Source organism: Saccopteryx leptura, chromosome 1 (genome assembly GCF_036850995.1).
Source record: "Saccopteryx leptura isolate mSacLep1 chromosome 1, mSacLep1_pri_phased_curated, whole genome shotgun sequence".
Classification (NCBI taxonomy): domain Eukaryota; kingdom Metazoa; phylum Chordata; class Mammalia; order Chiroptera; family Emballonuridae; genus Saccopteryx; species Saccopteryx leptura.
In genome coordinates this window covers 368,513,659-368,525,235 of record NC_089503.1, presented here as the reverse complement: position 1 = coordinate 368,525,235, position 11,577 = coordinate 368,513,659, and the positions used below count along the sequence as shown (strand labels likewise).

Here is an 11,577-nt window from a genome sequence, read left to right as displayed (position 1 = left end):
GAATGACCCTGCACGGGCAGATGGAAGTGGAGAGAAGAGGCCAGGAACTGAATCAATCTTGAGGTCAAGTTTGCTATTGTTTGTCCGTCCCATCCCACCCCCTACCACCCCCAAAGACTTGGGAGAGGTCCCTGGGGTGAGCTCTTGTTAAGAATTGGACAGCGGTTAATGCGTCTCTTTCTCTCGTAATTCCTAGGCTCTCATCAGCTGTAGAGGGGGCTGCGCTGGTCTGAGCCCTGGCTGGAAGGAAGAGGCGTCAGCCAACTTCCTCCGCGGCGGCTGCACGGGACGCAGCGGACGGCGGAGGGGTGTACCCAGGTCTGCGCATCCCGCCCCCGGGCCGGGAAGGGGCGGAGCCTGGAAGTGACCGCCCTCGCCCGTCCCCTTTTCCCGGCCGCTCCCCAGTGCTTCGCGGGCCGGGGTCACAGCCGCTTGCTGGAAGCTGGTAGACGGAAATCGAGTGGGACTGCGGGCTGGGCCGGACTAAGCTGCGCGCACAGAGGACCCAGCGCTGCCCACGACAGTGAGTCCCACAGCGAGAGGCGCGGAGCGGGTCAGGCCGGGGCACAGGACCGCGTTACTGGGTAGCGCCGGGGGCGAGCACGCCGGGCGGGGATGTCAGGATCGCGGCATAGGGGAACCCCAGGACCCGAGCCCCTAGGGGCGTTCGGAACCGCGCTGTTGAGGAACGCGAGCCCGGGGCGGAGTGTCAGTGCCCCAACCCCGAGGGCGAGGGGGCGGGTCAAGATCGCGACGGTAGAGAGTCTCGGAACCCGAACTGAAGGACGGAGGGGTCAGGACCGCGACCTAGGGGATCTCCCGTTTGGGAGCCCGGGAGTCGCAAGCGGGAGTGCTTATCCGCATTCTTGGGGCGCCCTCCGTGGGGCGTAGAACAGAACCCGGGAGGGGAGTGCGGAGTAGAGGAAACCCGCGGAGGGCGGGGCGGGGGGGGCCGGAGGGAAGGGAACCCCAGAAAGGATAGGGGCGAGGCTTGGGGCTGCTCTGGGGAAAGAGGGAAGGGGCTACTCCGAGAGGGGGCCGCTGGAAGCCGTGGGGTGTGGAGAGCCTGGGAGCAGCCTGTTACGTTATGAAGAAGAGGGGGTTGGACGGATGGAACGCCGCGGGGATCCGAGATGGCCGGGTGGGTGGTGGTCAGGGGCTTGGACAACGTCTCAGCCACGGGAACGCGGCCCCCTCGGTGGAATGGGGTCGTGGACACCTCGACCGAGCAGCCACTCGAGAGAGCAAGACCGGGCAGCCCCAGATGGGGCAGGTGGGCACTCCGCACCCAGCAGGCTCGTTGGCAACTTGGGCAGGGGAGACTAGGGAGGAGACCTTTCGGTGACCTGACGCGGACACCTGAAGGCAGCCGTGGACCTTCAGCTAACGACTGACAAGGGGGAGACCGCGACGGGCTCTTTGTTGCACCCCTTATTGCTGAACTGGGTTAAAAGCGATTTTTGTCAGACACCAGATGAGAAGAGTCTGGGTTCAAAAAAACAGTTAAGGAGTGAGATTTCAGAGGTACAGGGAAGATCTACCTATATGTGTGCCTTAGGCATAACTCATAACAAAGGGGTGTGTAATTTTTAGATCCACCTGTGCTACTTGCTCCCCACTCCTCCCTTGCACTCTGTGGGGCTGTTTCTGAGTAAAATCTGGAGGAAAATCAAATGTGCACACACCGCACAGACGCGCATTTGCACACACACACACACTGCACACAAATGCACTGCATTCCTCAGCCAAATAAACACCAGGAGTGTTATACAGTTTTGGGGATTGTTTGTGCTGATGAAGTTGTTACTGAAGATAACTTCCTACTTGGAAAGTGGACTGCCTTTGCTTTCTTAAGATGTTCACAGTCTGTAGCCACCCCTGAGGTGTCCAGGTCACCTGTCAGGGAGCTTGGCTGCTCACTTAGAACCTCAGTGAATGGCTATCTAACTGTGTGTCTAAGGCAAACAGATGACAAGGCCAGTGTCTGCTTTTTTTGTTGTTGTTGTTGTTGTTGTTTTGGGAGGGGGTTTGGTTTTCTGTTGTTTGCCCTGCGTTCCATCTCCCCTTCTGTATGATAATTAGTTTGGTGTAAGAGCTAATTCATGCCCGACCAGGCGGTGGCGCAGTGGATAGAGCATTGGACTGGGACAGGGAGGACCCAGGTTTGAAACTCTGAGGTCAACAGGCTCATCTGGCTTTAGTGTGGGCTCACCAGCTTGAGTGCGGGGCCTCTGGCTTGAGCTTGGGACCATAGACATGAGCCCATGGTCACTGGCCTGAGCCCAAAGGTCTCTGGCTTAAAGCCCAAGGTCACTGGCTTGAGCAAGGGTCACTTGCTCACCTGTAGCCCCCCAGTCAATGCACATATGAGAAAGCAATTAATGAACAACTAAGGAGACTAAGGAACCACAACAAAGAATTGATGCTTCTCATCTCTCTCCCTTCCTGTCTGTCTGTCCCTATCTGTCCTTCTGTCTCTCTCTCTGTCTTGTCACCAATTTTTTAAAAAATGCTAATTCAGGAAGATCCAGGGCCCAGGATTCTGTTATATAGATTTCTCTCCTGGAAGGATCTTGGGCTTTGGGGAAGCAGGAAGAGGTCGATGACCCCCAACTCCTTCTGTCCTGGATATAAGTTCATCTTGTGACACACACTGAGATTTGAGCTTCCTTGGAGGATCAAGGACCACGTTGGCAACTGGCATTAGTTGGACCCTGTTTTCTTCTTCTTGAAAAGGGAATCTCCTCAATAATTATGTAAATTAACAGGAAACTGGTTTATCCATTTTATAAGGACAAGCTTGTTTTCATTAAGGGGCTGGTCAAAACCTTGAACACAATCTGCATTATCATTATTGCAGCAAGTGAATATTTATTCACTTGGACGGAAAGCTAGCCGATTCTTCCAATTCCTTATCCAAATGTTAAAAGAAATATGCCAGTATTTATACATTCAAGTGAGTATCCCTCCCCTTCAAAAGCCTCATCTTGGCAAGCTGTGTACTAATTCTGGAGATGCTGTCATTGCTGAGAATAATTTTGGAGCTCGTGCTTTGGCACTGCCTTCAGAGTTCCAACGCATTTAGCTGAATTACTGCCTGATGGCAAACCTTCCGAAGTTGGGAAAGAGCCAAACACATGTGGGGGCCAACTGTGGCTTCTGAAGTGGGGAGTCAAGGTTGTAATAGGAAGTATGCCCATTAGAGTAATGAGAGTCCTCTTGAAGTACCGGCAGTTGCAAGATGAGCATCCAGTGAAGGCCTGTGTATGTGTTTAGGGTTGGAAGTAACTGAAGTGCAACCTTCTTTTGGGTGTTTATGTTCTGGTACGTGTGTAAATATACTGGACCTATTGCTTTATTATGGTACTTCATGGCCTGTTGAACTGGAGAAAATACTTTCTCTTCCTTTGCAGGTACTCTTTACCAGGCCCTTTTCATCACTGCATTTTTACAGAGAACTAAATAAACGAAAGAGTCCCTTTCTCACCAAACAAAGGTACGCAGAAGGTCACCTCACCTGTGTGTGTAGTTAATGCTGGTACTTGAGCTTTTGTGTGGAAGGACCTATGTAGAAGCAAGGGTTAGAGAACATGTTCTGAAAACTGTTTCACTCTTGGGATTTCCTGGCATCCAGTGTGAAAAAGTGCTGTAACATTTCCCTTCTCTTCTACTGTTTTCCTAAGTCCCCCCCCCCTCTTTTTTTCAGGTTCTATAACCTAAAGCTTCGTACAGCCATCCCTTGACTCTCCATCTGGTTGTGATCTTGGGCAAGTTAGTTCATCTCTTTTGGCCTCAGTTTTCTTACCTTAAAACGAAGATGCTAATAAGTATGTACTTCATGGTCCTGGAATAAGATTTATGCATGTAGAACACTGAGTTCAGGGTCTGAAACAACGGTGCTCCGCGGAATTCTAGCTAGTTTTGTTATTCATATTGTTTATGGATGGCTATGTTAAAATCCCTTTGAAGCCATGTACAGATTTGTCATTTCCCAGGTAACGCTATTCCCTTCAGCTGAGCTTGCACAAGGCTATGTGAATGAGAACATTATGCTTTTACTTTTCTGGTCTCCTAGAAGTTTTTGAAGAGTGACTTAAAAGCAGCTAGAGCTAGCTACTTTATTTTTTAAATCAGATGTTTATAAAACCAAACATTCCTGTTTTGATTATGTATTAAGTATAGTAGAGTTTAATGAAAATCTGAATGGAAAAGTTTAAAAGCTTTTCCTATAGCTTTTTTCCCCTTTGATCCAATAAAATATTACTCTAATGAAATAGCTACAGTTCTCTTGGCCCACATTAAAAGGGATGATTCTGGTGAACATTTGTTTTAACTCAAGTTAAACTTGAGTTTTGCTCCACTTTGTTTTTTCAGTGATGGGGAAGAAGAACCTGGTACTAGGCTTTTAGTTCTTCCATTGATATCGCCATTGATTTTTTTTTCAGAATGTAAATTTTGTATTAAAATATATACATAGCCTGACCTTTGGTGGCACAGTGAATAAAGCGTTGACCTGGAATGCTAAGGTCGCCTGTTCAAAACCCAGGGTTTGCCTGGTCAAGGCACATATGGGATTTGATGCTTCCTGCTACTCCCCCTTCTCTCTCTCTCTCTCTCTCTCCTCTTATTCTAAAAATGAATAAATAAAATCTAAACAAAAATACTAAAATATATACATAAATTAGGAAGATACAAACTGTGGGAATATAATTTTAAGTTTGTTTTTATCAAATGGTTAAGGATTGCTATGAAGTAATAGTCCCTGCAATGTGTGACATTTAGTGAGAGTTCTCTGTGTTTTAGGCAAGTATGTGCAGGAGATAGATGGACAAGAAACAGACTTTGTGTTCCAGAAATTCACATCACGTGCTCTCATAGGACTATGCATTAGCAAAAGTTGTTTTTTTTCTTTTCCCAAGGGCTTGTGGGGCCAAAGATTAAAAGGATTTCACTCTTTTTTTTTCTTTCAATTTCTTGGAGAAGACTAAATTTAAAGGTCTCTTAATAGTGTTCATAATTTTGAGGTGGATTAACACTTTCAGAATTAAATCTTGACATGCATTCAAATGCCATGAAAGGAGAAAATGACTGTAACAGTACGTGGTGAATTATAAAATGATATCTAACAATAGGATAGGGTGATATTATTGTTGCACTTATAAAGCACCAGGATACAATACAGCATGGTGGGTTAGTCTATATCAGTGGTTCTTAATGCAGAGGAGGGGTGATTTTGCCGCCCACTACCAGAGGACATTTGGCAATGTTTGGAGACATTTTTGATTGTCCCCACTGGGGGGGGGGGTATTGATGGCCATCTAATGGGTAGAGATGCCGCTAAGCATCTTCAGATGCACAGGACAGGCCCGCACAACAAAGACTTAATCCAGTCCCAAATGTCTATAGTGCTGAGAAACCTTGGACTAGAGCATGGGGTCTGGAGTGGGGATCAACCAGTGTTAGCATCCTAGCCCCACCTGTTATTAAATGCACAGCCCTGGGTGAGTACCTTAAACCTCAGAATCTATCAAATGTATGTCTGAAAAGAATCGATGGAATTAAATGAGATACTTAGCACACTGAAGGCACACAGTAAATGGTAACTCTTGGTATTATTATGTTAGGTTAGTAAATTCAGGGACTGTATATATGCCTTAAATAGACAGAGCTTTGGTTTTCTTAACTAATTGTGTACAGAACCACTACAGGTTTCTTGATCCCATCTGTGTGTCCAAGAAAAGGGCAGGGACATAGATTGACAACCTTCAGCATTCATGGTACCTCCTGCTTTCTGCCCAGGTTCTGCCCTGGTTCTTCTAGGCAGCTAAGTGCAGATTACAGCAACCCGGTGAACAGGACAGTCCCCACACCTCTCTTCTGTAGAGCAAAGATAAGCAGAGGACAGAGGAGTTTCTGTTCCATCTGGACCACACCGAGGAGACAGCCTCGCCATGAAGCCCTCTTCAACTGAACTTACTCCAAGCTCTATGGAAACGCCTGTCTCTGCAGGGTCGGAGCAGACAAGGAGGCCTGGCAGTTTCCTTTACTTTTCCTTAGCCCCTCCTACTCAAGCAAAAATTTCTTGTAGGGGGTCTCTTCACTTTTAGCAAAATCCTCCAAATGCATTCCAGATTTGGGCCTGCATGGAGTTACCCAGCCCCTGGGAGGAGGAAGGAGGCCCCCCTTAAAGCCCAGGCTCCCCTTTGATCTTCATTCCTTTCTCTGTTTTCCAGGAGCACACTGAAGCCTCAGGGGCGAGTAATCCCTCAGTCACCAGAAGAGCTTCTGCCGCTGGGAGTGGGACAAGGGACGAGGGACGAGGGACGACACCCCGGGTGCAGAGAGTGTTTAGCAGACAGGGATGTAAATGACTTGCCCAGTGCTGTTTTAGCTGTGAGCTAGATGGAAACCATTAGCTGTGTGGTGCTCGGTCCTGGCTGTACAAGGGAACCACCTGGGGCTGTCCAAGAATGCTGGTGCCCAGGCCTGCTCCAAACCACTGACTCAGAATCCTGGTGGGTAGGGCCCTGGCATCAGATTTTCAAAATGCTCCTCAGATGATTCTGATGCCCAGGATGAGCTGAGGGTCAGGACTCTGCCTTGTGGAATGAATGACCTGCATTAAGAAAGCAACAACAAAAAAAAGGAAGGGAGAACCAAGTTAAAAATCTCAAAGTAACATTGTTATTTTGATAAGCTTAAGTTTCAGTGAATGTATGCCTGTTTGCTATGTAAAATACGTTTCTTCTAGTGGATTACAGTCAAAAAAGGTTAAAAACATTGTTGTAGAGCCTTAGTGGTATTTAATTAATATTGGCAAACTTACCTCTTGCAATATTTCTGTGCACACAGCCGCAATGTGACTTTTGCAACCATCCTGTGAGAGGTGTGGAGAGCCAATATCATCATACTGATGTTTTTTTACAGATGAAGCAGTCTTGGAGTTAGAGAGGCTAAGAAATTTGTCAAAGTCACTGCGAGCAAATGGCAAAAACCGGGCCTCAAACCCAGGGCTTCAGGTCGCTGCCACGGGGCTCTGTGGACCGCTTCTTTAGGTCTGATCTACCAGATCCTGTGTAAAGAAGCTGCAGCTGGAACAGGAGGCCGCCTCAGCATTGTAAAAATAATGGCCGATGGGCCACTTAATAGTGCCAGGAAATATGTTTCTATTACCTCATTTAATTCTCAGCACAACGCAAGAAGAAGACAATACTGTGATTAGCCCCCTCTTAGAGATGAAGAAACCGTGGTGCAGAGAGGTTGGGACTTGCCCAAGGAGCAGAGTTCTGATGGCAAGGTCACGTTCCTTATTTTGTGCTCTGTTGCCCCAGTACTTGTCTGTGGGCATGTCTCTAAGATTCTAGGCTCCTATCTCTAGGGACAATTTAAATGTCAGGGAAATGGCCCTGCGTCTGAGTCAGCTAGGGCTACCATAACAAAGTACCACAGACTGGCTGCCTTAAACAACAGGGATTTATTTCTCTTCCTGGAAGATTGGGAAGTGCGAGATCAAGGTGCCAGTACGTCCAGGTGCTCTGAGGGCCCTCTTCCTGGTTTGTAGATGGCCACCTTCTTGCTGTGTCTTCATGCAGCAGAGAGAGAGAGAGAGAGAGACCAAGAGACAGACAGTGAGAGCTGAGTGAATGCAGCAAGAAAGCTCTCTTTCTTTGTTCTCTACTAAGCCCTAATGACCTCCTCTAACCCTAATTCCTTACCAAAGGTGCAGACATTCAATTTATAACACCCTAGTAGCTGTAGCTTCCACTCACCTTCCCTTATGAGTGTGGCTCGAAATTCTCACCCCCACCACCCAGTAATTAAAGGGGGAAAGTCCTGTCTTCTGTCCAGACCTACTTTATGGAAACTTGCTCGGGCTGTTTGTGATACTCAGTGGCGTGAATTACTGAAATTCATGGTGTGGCTTGGTTAGTCCTGGCTGAGGAGGAAACTGAACGCTAACCCTTGTGGAGTGAGATCTGGATGGGCTTCTCAGTGGTCTGGGAACCAAATGATATCATGTTTGTCTGTCCGTCCATCCATCCATCCATCCATCCAATATTAAGGGCCAGGGTCTGTGCTATACACTAGGGATAAAATGATGGGCAAAAATGCAATTCCTACCCTTATGGAGGTTATAGTTTGGAAGTAAATTTCAGAGGTGACCCTCCACTTCAAAGATAGGCAGGGAAAGTATTTACCATGGCTTTTAAATACTTGCACATCAGACCAAAGCAAAGCTCAGGCCCCATGTCCATTGGAGGACACGGGTTGGTTACCTGTTCAGAAGATTAGAATGAAAGAATTAGACTCCACATTGTTACACGTGATGTTGAAAAACCACAGTTCCCCAAAGGTAGAGAGCTGCTCTCTGCTTTAATAAGTCAGTGGGTCGGATGACCAGGTTGTTGTTAAGCCTGGGGCTTCAGGAGGAGTTTCCCTCTTTGCCTTTCTGGGAGGGTGCAAATTTCCAAGCTGTCTAGATAACTACTATAATAACTGTCCCTATTTTCTTACATGAGGAAGATTCAGTACTATATCAGATTGCTATTTGTCAGTTGAGTGAATTAGTAGTAATTATGAATGTTCATGTAGAGCAGAGGTAGTCAGCAGGGAAATGTCCGGACTCCGAGATGAGCACTCCCCGAGAAGATCCCAGGCTAGCTCTCCCCTCTCCCAGGCTGAGCCGGACTCCGAGATGAGCACTCCCCGAGAAGAACCCAGGCCAGCTCTCCCCTTCCCCAGGCTGAGCCGGACTCCGAGATGAGCACTCCCCGAGAAGAACCCAGGCCAGCTCTCCCCTCTCCCAGGCTGAGCCGGACTCTCCCCTCTCCCAGGCTGAGCCGGACTCCGAGATGAGCACTCCCCGAGAAGATCCCAGGCTAGCTCTCCCCTCTCCCAGGCTGAGCCGGACTCCGAGATGAGCACTCCCCGAGAAGATCCCAGGCTAGCTCTCCCCTCTCCCAGGCTGAGCCGGACTCCGAGATGAGCACTCCCCGAGGAGAACCCAGGCTAGCTTCTCCCCTTTCCCAGGCTGAGCCGGACTCCGAGATGAGCTCTCCCCGAGGAGAACCCAGGCCAGCTCTCCCCTTTTCCAGGCTGAGCCGGACTCCGAGATGAGCACTCCCCGAGAAGAACCCAGGCCAGCTCTCCCCTTTCCCAGGCTGAGCCGGACTCCGAGATGAGATGAGCACTCCCCGAGAAGAACCCAGGCTAGCTCTCCCCTTCCCCAGGCTGAGCCCGCTCCTGGCTGTGACCAGTCCGCCCTTCCTAGGACTGGGAGAATTTGAAGGAGATCAGAGATAGGATTATTGATTTAAGAGTTTTTTGTTAGCCTTGAGACAGAGCTAACATTAGAGGTGGAGACATTTATCCTTCTAGAGTGATGTTGACCAAGATTTAGAAGAGCAAAGAAGAAAATAATAGAGATTTGCTGCTTTTCATCAGTAGCTTGAAATTATGTATTAGCCCCGTCTTTACTCCCTGCTCTTTGGAGTCTCAGATACTACCCAAGGCCCAGTAGGAGTCCACAGTCAGGAAACTGGATGAAGGCCACACTTACCCAAACCAGTTGAAGATGGAATTAAAAGACACTCACTCTGTTGAATATTGCTGGTAGATCATACTTATGTAAGAAATGAAATTTTTGCTGGTGAAACCTACCATTTTTTTCATTTGAGGCTCATTCTAAAGAGAATGGATAAAATTGTATAAAATGTGGAAGAAAAGGGAAGATATTATAAAATCAGCATTGGAGTATAATGGCTCTTGAATTCGAAAATCTATATTTTCCATGGTGTATTTAACTCCGTCCACAGAATTCACTCCAGGAGTCCCATCTTAGATTTTCTGTTCCTCCGCTTGAGCAAGGTAAAGGCAGTAATCTCCTTCTTTTGGGTTGCCAGGAATCCTGAGCGCTTTAGAAAGTGGAGTTAGTCTCATGCCTGGCTAGTGCTGAGGTTGGAATTGGCTGCAGTACTCAGATGTCCCCAGGTGGGCAGGTCCAGATAAATCTCCAAGAAGGACATTGAAACAGGACAGCATTTCAGGGAGTTGGAAACAGATTCATCAAATCTCAGTTTGGTGCCGAGGTTTAGGTTAGTTCATAAAGTGCTGTCAGTATTTCTTGGATTGCCTGGCCTTATTTCCCTTTCTCTCTTTCTCTAAAACATACTGAACAGTGACTAGTTGTTTGTGGCTTACGTCCCTGGAAGCAATGCCACCTTTTTAGTTGCTGCCATCAATTCACAGGGTCCCTGATAATGTCTCATCTGAGGTGTCAATCATTTTAGGTCTTTGCAGCTGGAGAGCCACTCTGACAAAGTTGTACTTGGGAGGAAAGGAAGAAAAAAGAAGTAGGTGTTCTTGGGACGCAAATGGAATCATGCCAGCATGGCAGAGGTGGGGTTCAAATAGGAAATCCATCTGTTTATCTAGGGATTTGTGTCGATTATTTAATAAGCGCCCCACACTGCTAGATGAGCAGCATAAAGTATGGGTTCTGTGCATAAGGAGCCTGGAATACATTTGAAGCATCAGGTTTTTCTCACATGGAAGAGAATTTCAGACTGTTTACAGCTGCAGGTGGTAGGTGAATGTCACTCCGTTCAGAAAAGGGTCAAGTCAGTGGAAGCTCCGACAGTCAGGAGTAGATGAGGTGAGTTGACCTGCATGAGATCTTGAAAGAGGGCTAATGTTTGGATAGAGAGGTGGACATTTCTCACGGAGGAACAACATAGGCAGCAGCACAGAGGCAAAAATCAGAACGGCATACGTGTATGAGGCCCGAGGAAGTGGCTTCATTCCGCTCGCGTCTCTCCGTGGTGCAGGCGCGGCTTCACGTAGGACGTGGGGATTTCTTATGCTCTGTCTTCCGCAGGGGGTCGTGGGGATCAGCTACCTAAGGAATACGTACAACAGGATTTCAGACTTAGATTTCTTTTTGCAGTTGACTGTTTGGAGAAAAGGAAATGAAATCATTAATTAAAAATAATTTTTGGCCTGGCCAGGAGGCTCGGTTGACTGGAGCATCATCCTGAAGTGCAGAGGTCGCTGGTTCGATCCCTGGTCAGGGCACATTCAGGAACAGATCGATGCTTCTCTCTCTCTACCCCTCTCTCACTAAAATCAGTTAATGAAAAAATTAAAAAAATATTTTCAAGGGCCTTCCTTGGCACAGTTTTATGTGTTGGAGACCCAGAGATGCTCAAGATCCCTTCTTTTTTTTTTTTTTTTTTTTTTTTTTTTTTTTTTTTTTGATTTTTCTGAAGCTGGAAACGGGGAGGCAGTCAGACAGACTCCCGCATGCGCCCGACCAGGATCCACCCGGCACGCCCACCAGGGGCGACGCTCTGCCCACCAGGGGGCGATGCTCTGCCCATCCGGGGCGTTGTTCTGTCGCGACCAGAGCCACTCTAGCGCCTGAGGCAGAGGCCAATGAGCCATCCCCAGCGCCCGGGCCATCTTTTTGCTCCAATGGAGCCTCGGCTGCGGGAGGGGAAGAGAGAGACAGAGAGGAAGGAGAGGGGGAGGGGTGGAGAAGCAGATGGGTGCCTCTCCTGTGTGCCCTGGCCGGGAATC

General features: G+C 48.1%; 1 protein-coding gene across 1 annotated transcript in view; it reads left to right on the top strand.

Annotated features, from left to right (window-relative positions):
- Window positions 1-385: 385 nt before the first annotated feature.
- PAQR8 (progestin and adipoQ receptor family member 8) overlaps window positions 386-11,577 on the top strand; it is a 44,961-nt gene continuing 33,769 nt past the window's right edge. The window contains exon 1 of the mRNA XM_066359210.1: window positions 386-523. The gene's annotated coding sequence lies outside the window, so the exon portion shown is untranslated. The remainder of the gene's footprint in view (window positions 524-11,577) is intronic.